This window comes from Scyliorhinus torazame, chromosome 9 (genome assembly GCF_047496885.1).
Source record: "Scyliorhinus torazame isolate Kashiwa2021f chromosome 9, sScyTor2.1, whole genome shotgun sequence".
Lineage (NCBI taxonomy): Eukaryota > Metazoa > Chordata > Chondrichthyes > Carcharhiniformes > Scyliorhinidae > Scyliorhinus > Scyliorhinus torazame.
Window position 1 is genome coordinate 147,792,850 of NC_092715.1, and position 18,732 is coordinate 147,811,581.

The following is an 18,732-nucleotide window of genomic DNA, read 5'->3' on the forward strand; positions in this document are numbered from 1 at the left end:
CTGCTTGAAGGTCCCTAATGTTTCCGACTCAACTACTTCCACAGGCAGTGCATTCCATGCCCCCACAACTCTCTGGGTAAAGAACCTACCTCTGATATCCCTCCTATATCTTTCACCTTTCACCTTAAATTTATGTCCCCTTGTAATGGTTTGTTTCACCCGGGGAAAAAGTCTCTGACTGTCTACTCTATCTATTCCCCTGATCATCTTATAAACCTGTATCAAGTCGCCCCTCATCCTTCTCCGTTCTAATGAGAAAAGGCCTAGCACCCTCAACCTTTCCTCGTAAGACCTACTCTCCATTCCAGGCAACTTCTTGGTAAATCTTCTTTGCACCTTTTCCAAAGCTTCCACATCCGTCCTAAAATGAGGCGACCAGAACTGTACACAGTACTCCAAATGTGGCCTTACCAAAGTTTTGTACAGCTGCATCATCACCTCACGGCTCTTAAATTCAATCCCTCTGTTAATGAACGCGAGCACACCATAGGCCTTCTTCACAGCTCTATCCACTTGAGTGGCAACTTTCAAAGATGTATGAACATAGACCCCAAGATCTCTCTGCTCCTCCACATTGCCAATGTTCCTCGGAGGAGGTGAGGATTCTTTGATCTGGCACACCACCTCCAGTCTGGTCCCCTACCCAGCGATTGTGGGAAAGCTTTTCCTGAGGACACACAGAGAGGGCATCATTAGCCACATGTGTGGTTCACAGTGGTGGGAGAGGGGGCGTGAAGGGAGGTTTGGGGTGTTGAAGGGTGAGGGGGGTGGAAAAAGGAATGGGGTTGCATGGAGAGTTGGGGAGCTGGTGCTCACGCGGGGGCGGAGGGGTCTGGGGAGGGGAGGCGGTTGGTGTCGATTCACTCGTGCTGCCCGGTGTAGGTCATTGACCATCTTCCTGCACTGGAGGCCACACTCCCGGCATTGACAGCTACGGCCACCTTGTCCCAGACAGCACTGGCTGCTGTATGGCTAACCCTCTTGGACCCCTGGGGGAAGAAGATATCCCTCCTGGCCTCCATGCCATCTAGCAACCTCCCTAGATCAGCGTCCCCGAATCTTGGGGCTGGTCTCCTTGGCGCCATTGTTGCGAGCTGGCTGGGGTTGGCTGTGCAAGTGCTGCTCAACATTGTTAGCGGGGCTGGCGAGCACGGTCCCAGCGGATCAGCTGGTGAGGCGTTATTTGGGGCGAGAAGCCTGTGAGGCCTTGTTAAGTGGACCAATTAGCATTGAACAGCATTGCTGGCGTTGCTGGGCCGAGTGCCGGGAAGCTCGCGTCAATTCCCGCTCACTGCAACACTTGGAAATCTTTCCGGAGAATCGCGCCCTAGTGTCTGCAATGGAGAATCCTGCCTGTTTGGGGTGAATTCTCCCCCTCCCCAGCCGGATGTTTCTCAGACCCTCATATCAATAGCTAACTCGTGAGCAGGGGTGTGGAACGGAGAATCCCGACGGGTTCATATGATGATAATCTTTGTTGTCACAAATAGACTTACATTAACACTGCAATGAAGCTACTGTGAAAAGCCCCTAGTCGCCACATTCCGGCGTCTGTTCGGGTACACAGAGGACAAATTCAGAATGCCCGAATTACCGAACAACACATCTGTCGGGACTTATGGGAAGAAACAGGAACACCCAGAGGAAACCCTCACATACACGGGGGAAACGTGCAGAACGAACAGTGCTAACCACCGTGCTTAGAAATCTATTGTGATCTCTGTATCCAGGCAAAAATGTTGGGTAATCCTTAGTCTAATTCTGGATTAGTTGTCCTCATTGCCATCCATTACCGGGTAAAATGCCAAATAAAACCTCATTTATATATGTGACTCTGCTGACTCATCCTCATGAACACACATTGGCATCATGCTTGATTTCGGCTCTCACTGCATGAGAGAAGCTGCGGTGAGGTGCTTGCGATAGGAGGCGCCCCACTGCTCTCCACGCGGGTTTCACTAGATCAGCAGTAACCACAGCAGCGGTGAGCTGGAAAGCGTAAAGGGGAAGTGTCCTTGCTGGCTGACTATTGATCACTTTCAGTTAGTTGCAGTTCGACACAACTGCGAGAAGAGCCCAGCGAAAGGAACAAAGCGCAGGAACAGAAAGCGCCGCAGAGGAAGCTGTCGGTACCGGTATCTGCACTCTGCCAGCCGCTTTCTGTTTTTTTCACTGAGCGCCCTCACCAGTAACCTTACTCACCCAAGGAGCCAGAAGGAACATGAACCTCTTACTTCCTCGGTCTGACTGTGAAGACGCAATGGGCTCCAAAGCGGCACAGACATTAATTTAAGTGTAAGTTGTTTCCTGTTTCAACGTTTAAACGTACAATGCTGTTCCAGTGATTTCAACTCCCTTCACACAGTAAGTTTAATACAGTACAACCTATGTCTAACCTTGGCATCGAAGAAGCTCAGTTAAAGGTTTTACAAAACACACAGGCACATATTGATCTCGTTTGATTGCAGTTTCCTGGACCTCCAGTCGTGTTTAGCCCTGGGATCATTGTTTAGATTTGAAATGGTCGTCTTTATTTAACTTTGGGCTGCCAATATATATATATATATATAGATATATCAGTTCTATGGTTCAGCCTATTTCCCGCGATGCTTGTGAGCAGCTCTTCCTCTCTGACCTCTCAAGTGGGGAGTGGGGAACACAGTATCGGTTTGGGTGGGGAATACGGATTTTAAGAAGGTTAGTTCTAAGAAATGCACCACGGAAATAGTGCGACCAGGTGGGTTAGAGGAATGGAGCTCTTCATGCCTGCCTGTAGCTATTGCTATGCTGGAAGGACAGTTGATGTTTTACAACATACACCGGGACCCCGCTATAACGCGACAGGGTCCATTTCTCAAGACTGCGCAATAGGTGAAACAACATTCTCACAAGGTCCTTTCAAAAGTGCCGAGCCAAGAGCCACCATAATGAAACCATATTAAGACAATCAATTCAAATAACTTGGCTGTGATTTTTTTTCTGCTTAAAGAAATGTGAATATACGTGTAAATTTGGGTGGTTTTTGAATGCATCTGCGACATAAGCTAATTGGTTGGCTAGAGTATAAATTCAGAACGACGCCAGTGGTGGAGCTTCAATTCCATTTGGGGGTTATGGTGGCTCGCCTGGCCTTGCGTTTGCCGAGTGGTGCCCTTCAAGCTACAAGTAGCCAATTTGTGTCTCTCTTAAATGGAGAGAGATTCCTATGGCTAATTGAATGCAGTTGAAGAAATAAGTAATTGTTAACTGTTCATATTTACTCCTGGCCTCTGCCTTTGCTAGAGGTGGGATGTTCTGAAGTTGTGTCACACTTGCAGCCGTTGACTTTTCATGTTTCCAACCATCCTGGGAGGGTTGAATGATTATGCGGGTGTGTGGGGTGATGTTAGAGGCGCAGTCTTGGTTGTCACCATTGGCATCTTCAGCTTGTTAAATAAATTGGTTTGGATCTCTTTCACTGGCCAACATTTTCATTTTTATCCCTGTATCATTAGTAAGTTCTTGCTCTTTGATATTCAGCTTTGCACTGATGTCCTCGGATTTAATTCAGTTCTAAGCACAGACCTGCCAAGCATTAAATCTAACATTGCCCACAACTTGTTTTTCAAGTTTTTCCCCACAACCTGTTTATCAAGTTTTTTCTGAGTGAAACCATGGCAATCTTTCATCGTCATCATTGTTGGTTTTCATCTTGAATTCACACCCAGGATGTCACTGCGGGGGATTTTGCTTTTAAAAGTTCATTCCTGGGCTGTGATTCTCATTGATTAGGTCAGCATTTGTTGCCCATCCCTAATTGCCTGTGAGAAGGTGAGCACAGTACAAAGTCTTACAACACCAGGTTAAAGTCCAACAGGTTTGTTTCGATGTCACTAGCTTTCAGAGCGCTGCTCCTTCCTCAGGTGAATATAGGGCTGTGAGAAGGTGGTGTGCTGAGCTGCCTTAAATTACCGCAGTCCACTGAGGAGTAGATATACCCATCCACATTTTGAAATGCATGGGCGTATAGGATATATATAGCCCTACTGGTGTTAAAATACATTGACAAACTCTTAAGAGGATGTGACATACTCAGTCTGTAGTGAAACTTTTACATATTTCAGCATTTATTATACTTTCTTGTATTCTGTTACAAAAGTGACTGTGGTATCAGCCATTACCACTTCCCTCTTTACTATTTTGTCTACTTTTAGTATCTTTCACTTAAGTCAGATATTTAAATATTTTATTCGTTCACAGGATGCGGGAATCACTGACTAGGCCAGAATTTATTGCCTATCCCTGATTGCCCTTAAGTGATGAGCTGTTGTTTTGAATCTCTGTAGTCAATGTGGTGTATATATATCACAATGTTGTTAGGAAGTCATTTTGTCCCAGTGACGTAGCACCAAGTAGGATGGTATGTAGCTTGCAGGGGAATTTACAGGGGAGGGGATGGCTTTCCATGCATCTGCTGTCCTTGTCCTTCTGGGTGGTAGAGTTTGTAGATTTGGAAGATGCTGTTGAAGGAGTTATTTTTGGTGTGTGAATGTAGTGCATCTTGTAGCTGGTACACACTGCTGGAGGGAGTGAATGTTTAAGGGGATGGATGGGGTGTCAATTAAGCGGGCTGTGAAGCGGAAGGCGGGATCAGAGTAATGAATTTGATGATCAGCCATTATCATAATGAATGGTGGAGCAGGCTCGAAGGGCCAAATGGCCTCCTCCTGCTTCTATTTTTGATGTTTCTTCCAGGCAGTGGAGAATATTACTGACCTGTACCCTATATAAATGATGAATAGGCTTTGCAGGTCAGGCGATAAGTTCTCTCCATAGCATTTGTAGCCTCTGGCTTGCTCTTGTAGCTGGGGATCCTTGGTGCTACATTTGGTCAAATGCCACCTTGATGTGAAGGGCAGTGACTCTCACCTCCTCATTGCATTCAGCTCTTTTGTCCATGCTTGAGCCAAGGCTATAAGTCAATGTCAGGAGCTGTGTGACCATAGCAGAATCAAAGCTGAGAATCAGTAATTTGTTCTGTAAGTGTTTGATAGCTGATTGTGTAGACTACATACAAACATGTGAATTAAAAGCAGGAGTAGGCTAATCTGATTGTAACTTCAACCCCACATCCTGCCTACCCCTGATAACCTTTCGCCTCTTGTTAATCAAGAATATCTAGCTCAGTCTTAAAAATATTCAAAGACTCTGCTTCCACTGTAGTTTGAGGAAGAGATTTCCAAAGACTCATGGCCCTCAGAAATAAATTCTCCTTATCTCTGTATTAAGTAAGCAACCCCTTATTTTTAAATAGTGACCCCTAGTTCTAGATTCTCCCAAGATAAAACATCCTCTCCACATCCACCCTGTCAATACCCCTCAGGATCAGTCATCTCTTACTTTTCTAAACTCCAGTGGACACGAGACTGACCAGTCCAACCTTTCCCCGTAAAACAACTTGCCCATTCCTGGAATTAGTCTAGACTGAAGGGAGGATTGGATTTGCCCTGTGTTTTATGGCCTTAACATACTGGGCAATTTTCCACATTGTCAAATAGATGCCAGTGTTGTAGTTGTACTATTAAAGTTTCGTTAGGGGCACGACTAGTTCTAGTTTTCAATAATAGTGCTGGGATGCTGTCAGGACACATAGCCTTTGCATTATTCAGTGCCTTCAGCCGTTTCTTGATATCATGTAGAGTGAATCAAGTTGGCTGACGACTGGCATCTGTGATGCTGTGTACCTATGGAGGAAGCCGAGATAGATCATCCATTCAGCACTTCTGGCTGAAGGTGGTGCAAGTGTTTCAGGCTTTTTTTCTGGGCTGACATGCTGTGTTCCCCCTCACTGGGAATGGGGAACATTGCGGAGCTTCCTCATCCCCTTAGTTGTTTAATTGCCCACCTGTATTCATGATGTTACCTGGCAGGACTGATCCTGTCTATCGCATGCTGCCTCCTCCGTTTGGCCAGCAAGCAGTTCGGTGTTGTAGCATCACCAGGTTGACACACAATTTTATGTTGTTACTCTGGGTATGTGCTCCTGCATGCTTCATTGAATCCAGGTTGATTAGCTGGTTTGATCATCATGGCAGAGTCTGGGATATGCCAGGTCATGAAGTTACAAATTGGGGCTGAATACAATTCTGTTGAGTTGACAGCTCACAGACCCTATGGATGCCTAATTTGGTCCTGCTAAATATGTTCTCAATCTCTTCCATTTAGCACAGTGATGTAGGGTGTTCTCAGTGTGAAGACAAGACTTTGTCTCCACAAGGAGAGGAGTGCGCGGTGCTCACTCCTACCAGTTCAACCCGTTGACCGATGCATGCATGACAGATAGACGTTTGAGGGCAAGGTGGAGTATATTTTTTCTTCTTGTTGATTTCCTCAACCCTGCTGCAGGCTCAGTATAGCAGCTATGTCTTTAAGGATTCAGCCAACTCAGTCAGTAGTAGTACCGAGCAACTCTTTGGCAGTGGCATAGTGATATTGTCACTGGACTAGTAATCCTGAGACCCAGTGCAATGCTCTGGGGCTGGGGTTCAAATCCCACCAGGGCAGATGGTGAAATTTGAATTTGTTAAAAATCCTAATGATGACCATGAAACCATTGTTGTAAAAAACCACCTGGTTCAGTAATGGCCTTTAGGGAAGGAAATCTGCCATCCTTATCTGGCCCACATGTGACTCCAGATCCACAGCAATGTGTTTGATTCTTAATGGTCTCTAAAATGGCATAGCAAGTCTTTCAGTTCAAGGGCAATTAGGTATAGACAAATGCTGGAAGAGCTAGCGATGCCCACTCCTTTGATGGAATAAAAAGAAAACTCCCCTACCCAGAGTATATTCTGTGCATTTGCTACCTTCAGTGGGTTCTTCCAGGTGGTGTTCAACATTGAGGAGTACTGATTCATCAGCTGAGGGAGGGCTGTAGGTCTTAATTTGCAGGAAGTGTCCTTGCTTTTGTTTGACCTGATACCATGAGACCCAAGTGCCACTGTAAGCCATTGTGCCACTGCCCCCAGTGGGTTTGTCCTGCTGTTGGGATGGCGATGGAGGAATCTGGGACTTTGGCTGTAGGATATGATTTGGTGAGTATGAACACATTAGGCTATTGCTTGACTAGTCTATGGGACAGCTCTCCCAATTTTGGCACAAGCCCCCAGATGAGAGTAAGGAGCATACCATTGTCAGATCTGGAACCCAAGTCGATACTGGATTATCCATCTGGTTTCATTTCTTTTGCCTTTTCTACCTCCTGGTTTGGTCAACTAAATGGCTTGCTATACCATTTCAATGGGTTAGAAAGAGCCAAAACCTTTGCTGTGGGTCTGTAGGCCAGACTGAGTAAAGACGGCAGATTTTCTTCCTTGAAGAGCATTAATGAACCAGATGGATTTTTATGATAATCTGATAGTTTAATTGTTATCATACACATGTTAATTCCAGATTAATTAATTAATTGAGTTTAAGTTTTACCAGTTGATGTGATAGAAGTTGTGTAGCACTTGATCTAAGCAATGATTTTTCAGCTTCTTGGGATGGTGTGTGATTTTCCCTCTTGTGATTCAGTACACGTGATTTTGTGTTGATTCGATGTAATGGCGTCTTAATTACTTACGAGGCTGCCATTCCTTTGGCTGGTTCCAAGTCATTTGTGGAGTGTTCAGAAACACTGTCCATGACCACCCAAACTCTCCGATCATGGATCGGTGGCACCTCCTCTGTCTCACCTCCCTTACAACCAGAAATTCTTATTTGTATTTTCACTTCCCACCTGATCAAAATCCACTTGACTCTGGTAGCTAAAATTACCCCCTAGGTGAAGAATTGTCAGGCCAACACCTTTTTAAAAAATCAATTTTTACGGGATATGGGCTTCATTGGCTAGGCCAACATTTGTTGTTGCCTATCTCTAAATGCCCTTGAGAAGGAGGTGGTGAGCTGACTTTTTAACCGCTGCAGTCCATGTAATGTAGGTACACTCACTGTGCTGTTAGGGAGGGACTTTCAGGATTTTGGTCCATCGACATTGAAGGAACGGTGATATACTTCCAAGTCATGTTAAGTGAGTGACTAGGGGAACTTCCAGGTGATGGTGTTCCCATGTAGCTGCTGCCCTTGTCCTAGACGGTAGTGGTCATGGGTTTGGAACGTACTGCCTAAGAATTCCTGCAGTGCTTGTAGATGTTACACACTGCTGTTATTGTGCATCGGTGGTGGAGGGAGGGCACTCCCTCTCCTGATCCAGTCATGGTGCTGTTGTCGGGTCTATGCTTGTGACATAGCCACATCTCATTCTTCCTGGATGCCAAAGGTTAACATTCTGTTTTTTAAATCCCACTCTCTGTATGCCCCGGAACACAACCACTTTATTTCTTTGTATTATATGTTAACTATTCCATAACGATAAGCTACTCAATTTGTAAACTATCGTACAGCTAATATGTATCAATTCTGCTTGTAACACATAATGATCTGCAAAGAAGATTAAATTGAAATGAAGAGACCTTCAGATTAAAAAGCAAATAAAATCAATATTAGGAAAGATCTTCCAGGATAAAATTGCATGCATGTTTTTGACTTTTTGTTTCAATCTGCTCTAGCACCTGGGTAATCACAGAACTGACACTGAATTACCCCATAACTGTTGCTTCACAGTGCCAGGGACCCGGGTTCGATTCCCGGCTTGGGTCACTGCTCCGTGGAGTCTGCACTTTTTCCTGTGTATGTGTGGGCTTCCTCCGGGCACTCCGGTTTCCTCCCACAAGTCTCAAAAGACATGCTTGTAAGGTGAATTGGACATTCTGAATTCTCCCTCAGTGCCCCAAACAGGTGCCAGAGTGTGGTGACCAGGGGATTTACACTAACCTAATTGCAGTGCAATGTAAGCCGACTTGTGACACTAATAAAGATTATTATTATTATTAACCCCACCCAAACTGCACAACTTTGGTCACTATGGGGTAATTTAGCATGGCCAATCCACTTAACCTGCACCCCCACAGTCCAAAGATGTGCGGGTTAGGTGGATTGGCCATGATAAATTGCCCCTAAATGTCCAAAGGTTGGGTGGGGTTATGGAGATAGAGCAGGCGTTTGGGCCTAGGTAGAGTGCTCTTCCAGAAGGTTGATGCCGATTCGATGGGCCAAATGGCTTCCTTCTGCACAGTCGGGATTCTATTATCTTTGCACTGTGGGAGGAAACCTGAGCACCCAGATGAACCCATGCTGACGGGGAGAATAAGAATTGTAGAAAATTTCTGTAATCTCGGACCTGAAAATAAATTAACACTTTTCTGCCTGCTCGAGATGACTGCCTGTTTAGGCAGGATTCCTTTCTTCATGCTGGGTGCTGATCTCTTCATTCTACCTTGTTGGGTCCTCTCAGAGTAATAAAGTGTCCACACCTTCTGCTAGTTCTGGCCACTGGATGCAGATTTTTGATGTGTTGCATTGTCCACATATTGGATTAGAGCTGAGATGATGCGCAGGTCAAAGAGACACAGCCTGAGTGAGTGAGACACGAGAGTGAGAATTTGAAACTTGGTAATTTGGTGCAGTGAGGTAATTCGGTGCAGAGTGGGAGAAGGTGCTTTTTCCCTACTGTTTTGTTCTCTCTTTCTTCAGGCCTAATTTCGGGAGCCGTTTGGAGGAGGAGGAGCAGTCTCTGAGTATAAAAACCTAACAGTAACTTCCTGTTTTCCAGTTTTTTTTTTTCAAATGTGACATCAGAGGGAAGCTGTGATCTGATTGGTTGATAGCAAATCTGCCCCAAATTTAAAAAAAACACAGCTAAACTCGTAAACATAAATTGAACTAATTAATTAATTAGAGATGGCTGGTCAGATGATGTGCTTGAGCTGCTTGATGTGGGAGCTGGCAGATCCCATTGCGAGCTGCAGCGACCACATCTGCAGTAAGTGTTGCTGCTCGAAGAGCTCCGGCTCAGAGTTGATGCGCTGGAGTCTGAGCTTCAAACACTGAGGCACATCCGGGAGGGGGAGACTTACCTGGACACTGTTTCAGGAGGCAGTCACACCTGTCAGAGTAAGTAGTTTAAATCCTGCCAGTGGCCAGGGACAGCAGAGTGTGACTGCAAGTCAGGCAGGTAAAGGGAACCAGCAGTCAGGAACTCAGGAGCCTCAGCCCTTGACCCTGTCCAACAGGTATGAGGCACTTGCTCCCTGTGTGGATGGCGAACAGGGCTGCAGGAAGGATGAGTCAGCTGACCAAGGCGCCATGGTTCAGCGGGCCATTCAAGGGGAGGGAGTAAATAGGCAAGATGTAGTTGTAAGGGATTCTATTATCAGGGGGACAGATAGTATCCTTTGTGAGCAGGATAAAGAGTCCCGCATGGTATGTTGCCTGCCCGGTGCTAGGGTGCGGGACATCTCTGACCGGCTTGAAAGGATACTGGCGAGGGAGGGGGGGGATCCAGTTGTTGTGGTCCATGTTGGTACCAACAGCATAGGCAAGTCTAGGAAAGAGGACCTGTTTAGAGATTATAAAGAGCTAGGATTCAAATTTAAAAAACAGGTCCTCAAGGGTCATAATATCCGGATTACTGCCCGAGCCACGTGCAAATTGGCATAGGGAGGCAAGAATAAGGGAAGTTAACACGTGGTGTGGGAAAGAGGGGTTCCTTTTCATGGGACACTGGCATCAGTTTTGGGACAGGGGGGACCTATACCGTTGGGATGGTCTCCACCTGAACCGAGCTGGGACCAGTGTTCTGGCGAAAAGAGTAAATAGGGTGGTCAATAGGACTTTAAACTAGAGATTGGGGGGAAGGGAAAGTCGGGGAACCAAGAGGTGAATTAATCAGTGGGAAGCGTAGCTGCTTAGGAATACAAAAAAGCACGAAAAGACAAAACTCAGGAGAGGTTACGATAGTCCCCATCCCACAAAATATGACACAGTGTATGGAAAGGCTCAGTAAACCAAGGTCCACCACACTAAGAAAACAAAAAGGGACGGTCAATAGAGAATTAAAGGTGCTATATTTAAATGCGCGCAGTGTACGGAACAAGGTAGATGAGCTTGTGGCCCAGATTGTGACTGGCAGGGATGATGTAGTAGGCATCACAGAGACGTGGTTGCAGGGGGTTCAGGACTGGCATTTAAACATTCAGGGATTCACAACCTATCGAAAAGACAGAGGTGGGCAGAGGGGGCGGTGTTGCCTTGTTAATTAGGAATGAAATTAAATCAATAGCACTAAACGACACGGGGTCAGATGATGTGGAGTTTGTGTGGGTAGAGTTGAGGAACCACAAAGGCATAAAAATCATAACCTCCTGACAGTGGTCAGGACCAGGGGCACAAAATGCACCACAAAATAGAAAGTGCATATCAGAAAGGCAAGGTCACACTGATCATGGGGGACTTCAATATGCAGGTGGACTGGGTAAATAATGCTTCTAGTGGACCCAAGGAAAGGGAATTCATTGAATGTTTACAGGAGGGCTTTTTGGAACCGCTTGTGATGAAGCCCACAAAGGAACAGGCCATTCTGGACTTAGTGTTATGTAATGAGCCAGACTTGATTAAAGATCTTAAAGTAAGGGAACACTTAGGAGGCAGTGATCATAATATGGTAGAATTCAATCTGCAATTTGAAAGAAAGAAGGTTGAATCAGATGTAAAGGTGTTATAGTTAAATAAAGGTAACTACATGGGCATGAGGGAGGAACTGACGAAAATCGACTGGGAGCAGAGCCTAGTGGGAAAGACAGGAGAACAGCAATGGCAGGAGTTTCTAGGAGTAATTGAGGACACAGTACAGAGGTTCATCCCAAAGAAAAGAAAGGTTATCAGAGGGGGGATTAGGCAGCCATGGCTGACAAAGGAAATTGGGGAATGCATCAAAGCAAAAGAGAAAGCCTATAATGTGGCAAAGAGTAGTGGGAAGTCAGAAGATTGGGAAGGCTACAAAAACAAACAGAGGACTGAAAATGAAAATCGCTTATTGTCACAAGTAGGCTTCAAATGAAGTTACTGTGAAAAGCCCCTAGTCGCCACATTCTGGCACCTGTTCGATGAGGCTGATACGGGAATTGAACCGTGCTGCTGGCTTGCCTTGGTTTGCTTTCAAAGCCAGTGATTTAGCCCTGTGCTAAACAGCCCCTGAATAAGGAAAGAGAGGATCAAATATGAAGGTAGGCTAGCCAGTAACATTAGGAATGATAGTAAAAGTTTCTTTAAATATATCAAAAACAAACGGGAGGCAAAAGTAGACATTGGGCCGCTCCAAAATGACGCTGGTAATCTAGTGATGGGAGACCAGGAAATAGCTGAGGAACTAAATAAGTACTTTGCGTCAGTCTTCACAGTAGAAGACATGAGTAATATCCCAACAATTCAGAAGAGTCGGGGGCAGAGTTGAATATGGTAGCCATCACAAAGGAGAAAATGCTAGAGAAACTAAGAGGTCTAAAAATTGATAAATCTCCGGGCCCAGATGGGCTACATCCTAGAGTTCTAAACGAGATAGCTGAAGAAATAGTGGAGGCGTTAGTTATGATCTTTCAAAAGTCACTGGAGTCAGGGAAAGTCCCAGAGGATTGGAAAATCGCTGTTGTAACGCCCTGTTCAAGAAGGGAACAAGGAAAAAGATGGAAAATTATAGGCCAATTAGCCTAACCTCGGTTGTTGGCAAGATTCTAGAATCCATCGTTAAGGTTAGACCAAGGAGAGCCAATGGATGTTATCTATCTTGACTTCCAAAAAGCCTTTGATAAGGTGCCTCACAGGAGACTGCTGAGTAAAATAAGGGCCCATGGTATTCGAGGCAAGGTACTAACATGGATTGACGATTGGCTGTCAGGCAGAAGGCAGAGAGTTGATAAAAGGTTCTTTTTCGGAATGGCAACCGGTGATGAGTGGTGGCCCTGAGGGTTCAGTGTTGGGGCCACAGCTGTTCTCTTTATATGTTAACGATCTAGATGACTGGACTGGGGGCATTCTGGCTAAATTTGCCGATGATACAAGGATAGGTGGAGGGGCAGGTAGTATTGAGGAGGTGGGGAGGCTGCAGAAAGATTTAGACAGTTTAGGAGAGTGATCCAAGAAATAGCTGATAATTCAACGTGGGCAAGTGCGAGGTCTTGCACTTTGGAAAAAAGAATAGAGGCATGGACTATTTTCTAAACGGTGACAAAATTCATACTGCTGAAGTGCAAAGGGACTTGGGAATTCTAGTCCAGGATTCTCTGAAGGTAAACTTGCAGGTTGAGTCCGTAATTAAGGAAGCAAATGCAATGTTGTCATTCATCTCAAGAGGCTTGGAATATAAAAGCAGGGATGTACTTCTGAAGCTTTATAAAGCATTAGTTAGGCCCCATTTAGAATACTGTGAGCAATTTTGGGCCCCACACCTCAGGAAGGACATAATGGCACTGGAGCGGGTCCATCGGAGATTCACACGGATTATCCCAGGAATTGTAGGCCTAACATACGATGAACGTCTGAGGATCCTGGGATTATATTCATTGGAGTTTAGGAGGCTGAAGGGAGATCTAATAGAAACTTACAAGATAATGAATGGCTTAGATAGGGTGGACATAGGGAAGTTGTTTCCATTAGCAGGGGAGACTAGGACCCGGGGGCACAGCCTGAGAATAAAAGGGAGTCACTTTAGAACAGAGATGAGGAGAAATTTCTTCAGCCAGAGTGTGGTGGGTCTGTGGAATTCATTGCCACCGAGGGCGGTAGAGGCCGGGACATTGAGTGTCTTTAAGACAGAAGTTGATAAATTCTTGATTTCTCGAGGAATTAAGGGCTATGGAGAGAGAGCGGGTAAATGGAGTTGAAATCAGCCATGATTGAATGGTGGAGTGGTCTCGATGGGCCGAATGGCCTTCCGCTCCTATGTCTTATGGTCTTATGATTGATGCACAATGGAGGGGGAGGGGAATGATTGATAATCCATCAACATACCAGTTATGGTTAGCTCACTGAAAGCCATTATTTGACATTCTATCTTCAAGGCGCCAACAGGTCTGGTAGTCACCATCTTTTAAATTTCTTTCATTGAAATGTAATGGGAGATCAATTTTCATGTGGAATGCACAAATGCATTTTGAAATAACTTCTTAAACATTGTCTAGAAACCACAAACAGAAATCACCTAACTTTCGAGAAACCTTTTTGAGAGGGTACACTGTCAATTATTCCATGTTTCCTCCTTGTTAAAAAGACAAAGTCAATTATCTTTATGGGCATGAGGTGACCCACTCCTCCAGCTGATACATACAGCCAATATTAGGAACAAGAAGCACGGTGGCACAGTGGTTAGCACTGCTGCCTCACAGCGCCAGGGACCTGGATTCAAATCCGGCCTTGGGGAACTGTCGGTGTGGAGTTTGCACTTTCTCCCTGGGTCTGCGTGGGTTTACTACCAGAACACCAAATAGATCTTTGGCTCCCAGAAGGAAATATGATGGGTCTGAGTCCGTTTGGAGTCAGTTTATGAGAATCATGTTTCAAATAGACCTTGAACAGGACATTTTCTTCTTATATGTGACACTGAAATAATAACAGAATTACCATGATATAATCAGTTTGACACAAATACAAATCAAATTCAATTTCTGGTGTAGATTAACAAAAACAGCTGAGTAACAACTCGTCTGGCTCCCAGTTGCTTGATCTGGCTGTCAGCAAAGCCCGAAGTAATGAGCCTGCCTACTGCAAATCACCTCAAATTTTAAAATTATCTTTCAATTGGTAGATTAGAACGTTTTTTACTTTGCTATGCTGAAGACACAGTAGACCAAATGTTTCTTTGTTTGAGGAGGATGTTAAAGACTCTATGGTCCTTTTTGAAGAAGAGAAATGAGCTCTCCTGATAACCTGGTAAAATACTTCTGCCTCAATCAATCAGGGAGAAACAGTTTAGTTTAACTGATTAGCTATTTTATGGCTGCTTGTTTGCTGGTCCATAATTATTCTGACCTGAAGCATGCACTGTGCCACTATGTACAAGATACACTGCAAGAATTCACAAAAGCTCTATAAGCAACACCTTCCAAACCCACAGTCGCTACCATCTAGAAGGACAAGGGAAGCAGACACATGGGATCACCATCACCTGGACATTCCCCTCCAAGCCTCTCCCCATCCTGACTTGGAAATATAGCACCATTCCTTTGCGGTCGCTGGGTCAAAATCTTGGAACCTCCTCCCTAACAGCACTCTGGGTGTACTTACACCACATGGATTCCAGCAGTTCAAGAAGGCAGCTCAACACCGCCTTCTCAAGGGCAATTAGAGATAGGCAATAAATGCTGACCAGCCAGCCACGCCAACATCCCATAACACATTAAAAAAATCTCTGTTAAGTAGTAAAAGGCTTTCAGCAATAACTTGCATTATATAAATCCTATAATGAAACATCAAAGTACTTCATATTTTCATTCTACTCAAATCACACAGTGCACAGTCTTTATGCATATTCTCATGCATATTCTCAGTGTTTCCATAGCTCTCCTGCCTAAGTTACGCTGGATAAGTGGGAGAGCCAAGTGGAAATTCACCCTATATGCTCAAAAGAGATTCAAACTATGAAAAATGAATGGAAGATGTATGGCCTAATTGGGAATAATTTGCAAATAGCTTTCATAAAAATGGATACATGAAAGTGACCATCCTAATAAACTAAAGAAAATCTGAAATAACCACCGTATAAACCCGAAAGGAATTTGGTGATGGAAAATACTCAGCATAAGAAGGGAGGGTTTTGCATCCATTGTCTATAGCTGGAGTGTTACATACTTCATCTATTGTTTGGGTTTAACAACCCAAAAACCATTCTGGAATTTTTGAAATACATTGTTACAAAAGAGAATGGAAAGACTGAAAACCTGAATTTTGTACAACACAAAAAACAATATTTGGAGGCGAGGTGGGTGCAGAAGAATGCGTTCTAAATCTTAGATATTGAGTTGAAATAAACACACCAACTTTTTTGTTTGAATTCTTGTTGTTTGAATTCTTGTTGGTTGTTTGAAGAACTCCACAAGTTGATTTAAGAATTTATAGAGGTGCCTGCTTGTTGTCGTACCAGTACATCAACAGACATTTTGGCAATGGATGTAGCTTGAGAATTAAAGCATGTACTGTTCTTCAACCTGGGTAAATATTCTACACTTTGAACGCCTGCAGTTATGGGAGTCTTGCATGCCAATGTCAAGCACTAGTAGCTTCAGAATAGGAGTCATTTTTTAATAGCCATATTAGCTCAAACATAACTAACGTGACTTGTAAATCTGTCTATGAATATAGGATCCAGATGAAGACAAGGAATTAAACTGCTTATTTAGATCTCGCTGAATTGCCATCAATTTAAGTTGCAGATATACATTATTTGTTTTTTTCCAAACACGTTGCCAGGGGAGGTTGTGGAAGCGGATACATTAACGTCGTTCAAAAGGCATCTTGACAAATACATGGATAGGATGGGTATAGAGGGATACGGCACTAGGAAGTGCTGAGAGTTTGGCCAAGGGTGGCATCATGACCGGTACAGGCTTGGAAGGCCGAAGGGCCTGTTCCTATGCTCTAGTGTTCTTTGTTTAGATGAGGGGGAGGAATTTCAAGTACTCCAAAGTGCATTTTGCTGCAATAGTGGGTTTAGAAATAAATGAAGACCTGGAACCATTTATTAATTTCTCATTGATACAGGAAGCGGGAATTGCCGCGGGTTTCCTAGCGCTCGGCCCAGTGAAACCAGCAACATAATTCAACGTTAATTGGTCCACTCGCTTCTCGCCGCAAATAATGCCTCGCCAGCTGATTCATTGGGACCGCGCTCGCCAGCCGTTAACAAGGTTGAACAGCACTTAAGCTGCAGTTGTTCAGGCAACTCTAGCCAGTTCGCAATAATAATGGCGAGGAGACCGGCCAAGAGGACTGGCCAGCATTGCAGGAAGAAGGTCAATGACCTACACTGGGCAGCACGAGAGAGTAGACACCAATCCCCCCCCAAACCAACTCTCCAAGTGACCCCCGCAATCTCACACCCTCTCCCACCACTCAACCATAAGTGTGGCTAATGATGCTCTCTGTGTCTCCTTCGTGTTTTGAAAACCACTGCTTTAGAAGCGGACAGGAAAAATTATAACTGGGAATAATGAAATAGACTTCAACAAATATATTTTATGCCTGTCTTTGCAGTAGAAGACACTGAAAAGTACCAGAATAGTGGGAAACAAAAGTCCAGTGAGACTGAAGTTCTTCTGCACTGTAAACTCTATGTAAAAAAAAAAAAGTATTTGATAAATATTAGCAGAGAAAAGGTACAGGAGAAATAACTTCAAACTGGAATATTCCCCTGTATCCGCCAACCTACATCCTATAAAGAGAGTTCTGGAAATAGATTTATTTTTCATTTGCTGTAAATTTGTTTGTTCGGTTTCTCTCAATGCAAACTTTCATCGTCATCCCCCCCCACCTTTCTTTTTGCACCTGATTTAACATTGAATTTACCCAGTCTAACTCTTGTGCTTGCCCTGCTACATCTTTGTTCCTCATCTTTGTCCAAAATGATTGCTCCCTATCCTAACGCAATGGGCCCGATGTCATAAAGTTGGGAAGATTTGCGAAACTTCCCGACTCTTGCTACCTTTACAAAAGGCAGGCATGACTGGGTGTGAATGTCCCGCCCCCAGTTTCAACCATGCCAATTTTTTTCCACCGGGGGAAGGGGTGGGGCTTGATTCACACAGGTGGGAAACCCAAGCATAGCAGGGCCATCTGAACCTACTGCTGAGTTCAAACAGACCCTATTTTGACTGTTTTCAGGGTTTTAGCCCACCGCATGGGAGTTTCAAGTTCAGAGCATAAATATAAATGCTCTTGAAAGGAGGACATGGTCCATTTAAGTTTCATAATCCAAAGGTTTTAATATCCCTGATCTTTAAACCTGAAAACCAAACTTAAGCTACCAGCAAGAGTTTAAAAAAAACACCATCTGTTGGACTGCTTCGGTTAACAGGTCATCTGGTGTGGGTTGAAAACAAATCCCCTCGTCCACAGTTTCAAGAAAGTTCTTTGTTGATATTTATCAAGGACTGTTATTATGCCATAATGAATGCTTGACTAAATTTTAAAAGCTTCAAAAAACACATTTCAACAGGGGGTTCTGAATTCCCAGTCTGAAAGTTTCAAGAGGCTATTAAAGGTTTGATTGTCTTGGGTGTGTCTACTGAATATAAGTGTGAGTGTTTTTATAACCGATTAACCACTTGAGTTTTGAAATCTTTTAATGGGTTTCATTCACAATTATTTTCACTGAGTAAGAGCTGTACTAGATTGTTAGAAGTTTAATATTTTATCTGCACGTGGCTCCTGAGGTCTGCCTATTGTGGATAATGGATGAGTGGTCATGGAGGAGACATGGGGCTACATGTGGAGCATGGGTTGGCATGAATGTAGTATGTGGGACATAAGAATTCAAGGGGGAGGATGGAGACAAAAGCTGGCATGGAGATGGTCTGAGGGTATGAGGAGGCATGGATGTGGGTGGGTATAAGGGGTGAGGACTAGAGGGCCTAACAACTTCTAAAACAACTAGGCCAAAGCTTAGAGAACCAAGGTGGGCCTCTCTAGGCATTTGCCAGCTGCCATGGCGACCTGATGTCTGTCACCGGGGTCGGTGGGCCTGACTCTAGCTTACTCACCTCCTCAGAACGAAAGTGGGGTTGAACTGGGATTGTTAATTTGAGGCTGGTCTGCTAATTCAAGAAA

The 18,732-nt window shown here is 44.4% G+C and overlaps 1 protein-coding gene across 3 annotated transcripts in view; it reads left to right on the top strand.

The window, feature by feature from the left end:
• The first annotated feature begins 1,880 nt into the window (after positions 1 to 1,880).
• LOC140429518 (beta-1,3-galactosyl-O-glycosyl-glycoprotein beta-1,6-N-acetylglucosaminyltransferase-like) overlaps positions 1,881 to 18,732 on the top strand; it is a 168,924-nt gene continuing 152,072 nt past the window's right edge. For 2 of the 3 annotated variants that reach the window (XM_072516615.1, XM_072516614.1), the window contains exon 1: positions 1,931 to 2,295. The gene's annotated coding sequence lies outside the window, so the exon portion shown is untranslated. Of the gene's footprint in view, positions 2,296 to 18,732 lie in introns of all 3 variants that reach the window. The other variant, XR_011949107.1, reaches the window with a different exon arrangement.